The sequence below is a fragment of the Galeopterus variegatus genome, unplaced genomic scaffold (genome assembly GCF_000696425.1).
Source record: "Galeopterus variegatus unplaced genomic scaffold, G_variegatus-3.0.2 Scaffold4063, whole genome shotgun sequence".
Taxonomy (NCBI): domain Eukaryota; kingdom Metazoa; phylum Chordata; class Mammalia; order Dermoptera; family Cynocephalidae; genus Galeopterus; species Galeopterus variegatus.
In genome coordinates this window covers 205,388-207,937 of record NW_007730174.1, presented here as the reverse complement: position 1 = coordinate 207,937, position 2,550 = coordinate 205,388, and positions in this window count along the sequence as shown.

The window sequence follows — 2,550 nt, the reverse complement described above, 5'->3', positions numbered from 1 at the left end:
GTATGTTTTGTTTATGCACTAGTGTGTGTGTGCGTGCGCATATATGAGCATGTGTGCATGTACACCTCCCACGAGGCTCTGAGCTCCTACAGGGCAGAAATCCAGCCAATTGACTGATGACTAAGTGTGAGATGGCATGGGGGTGCCCTGAGCTGTAGTTCCCATGGGACCCTAGAAACTTGGCATTAAGTGATAAAAATGGCTTTGTATTGTTAAAGTAGGAAGCCACCCCCCAAAACACATACCGTCCTGTTTCTCTTTATCATCTGCAAAGGACCTCCCTCCATGGGTCTGGCCCAGCAGGGATGCCAAGCACAGGTCTGGGGCAGCTCCTAGCTGGCTGCATGTCAGCCACTTCCTCTGGAGGCCCATCCTGCACTTTAATCACATTCTGTATCTATTCTGGGCCATGCTCATTTCCTGGGGTGGAAATTGGGTCTTGACAGTGTTCCTTTTGCATTTAATCTCTTCATTCTCATTACAGCCAGTCCCTTCAACTCAGTCATGATTCTTGCTCTGTGTTAAACTGATGGCTCTGCCAGAACACAAGGCCCCTTCAGAAAGCCCCTCCCTCCCACTCCATCGGCCGCTCCCCACAGGGCAGGAAAGCATCCTGTGTATTTATGACTCTTCTCCTCTGCCTTTACTCCAGAAGGGTGTGCAGGGAAGCAGCATTCTTGATATGATTTGCTCACCTGGGGCCACCTGGTGATGAAAGTGATGAAAGATGACAGGGAGAGGCTGAGAGCATGCTCTCCAGTCTTTCATGTGTCATCGTTTATTTTTCGGGGTGTACAAAATGTATCGTTTAAGATGCAGCACTACAGATCAGAGCCTCACCACATATTCTTGTAGGTTTTATTTGTTTGTTTGCAGCAGATGGATGGTTCGGGGGCTCGAACCCTTGACCTTAGTGTTATAACATGGTGCCAACTGAGCTAACTGGCCAGCCCGCACCACATATTTTTGACCTGGCATTTCCAGGGAAAGTGGCTTTGGTCACCCTTTTGACTGCATTGGATCTATGAGTGCGTATTAAAAAGCAAAATGAAAAACCTCTTACTTTCAAAGTTCACTGTCATCATCACCCACAAGTATCTTCAGGCATCTCATGATTTGCAAGGCACGGGTAGCATCTGGCAAAATAGAGGCAACAAGAGGTGGGGGAAAGAGCCTCCGCCAGCATTCAGGGAGCTGTTTTCTTGCCCCNCCCCTGCTCTGCCCTATTGTGCAGGCTCTCTGGCTTTGGTAAAGTCATTGATTTTTGTGAATCCCCGTTTCCATAGCTGTCAAGTGAGGATGTTGCACTACAGGATCTAAAACTGTATGAATGCATGATATATAGTCATGTCGTTGATTATTATATAGTGTAGAGGGTTAGAAATCTTGATTCTTATTTATTAGATAGGGTGTTTAGGTAATGCATGAATGAGACAGAAGTCCTCGGCGAGGGGGCAAGAGCCTACAGATTGGACCCATCTAATCAACCCTAATCACTGGTCAGGTAAGGGATTGTATACACTGATTGTTAATACAATGAGTTCATTGGAAGATTTTGTAAGAAGGAAACTTACACAGGACTAAAGCCTTTAATGTGGACAAGAGAACTGAAGCAGAACAGGGATTGTTCTGAGGGCAATAACCTTTAATACAGAAAAATTTAAATGATGGGAAAATATGTGAGTTAAGATTTCAAGGATGTTCTGTTAGATTAGTTAGTACATGGGGGGGTCATTCCACATTTTGCTTTAAGCTGTTTATTTGAGTTTCTTAAGAAGTCAGGCGCTTTAATGATTATCTTATTGTTTCTTTTACATGTCACATAGTTTAGATTTATGACTCTTTTTTTTTTTTTTTTAAATGACCAGTAAGGGGGTATCTTAACCCTTGACTTGGTGTTGTCAGCACCANTCTTTACAATAAAAACTGAAGCAAAAACCAACTCGGGGCTGCACCTTTTTTCTCCTTCCTAAAAGGAGTCATCTTGATGCAGTCCCTTCAGGCTTCTCGTTGCACTGATATTTGCTCTGAGTAATCTCTTTTGTGTCTCCATTGCACAGCTAGAGGTGTAACGGTATAGACTTCTTGGGGGCTGATAGAAATGAGAGGGGCTGAAGGAGGAAGAAAACAGAATCTGTCCTTGGTACCCTTTCCAGTACATGAACACGAGTCACATAGGGCACAGGGGACTGGGCCAAAGGGTACTTTGCTCCTGTTTTGCAAGCCCACCTATGAATTATTCATGTCTTACACACAGTCAAAAAGGATGGATAATTGCTGGTTTGACCTCTGAGAGGAGATACTCTGGGAAAAGGAATGTCGTTTGCTAGAGAGGGTAGAACGCAGGCTTTTCGGATGAAAAGGGACTTTACAGATGATCTAGTCTATGCCATCCACCTTCTAGACAAAGAAACCAGTACTCAGATTGATTTACGTGATTGGGTCAAGAGCACACATTTAGTTTGTTGCAGAGTCAGAACAGTCCACTGAGGAAAAGTCACCCTAAGGAGCAAGAAACTCGTGGTATTTATAACCCAACTCATCCAATAG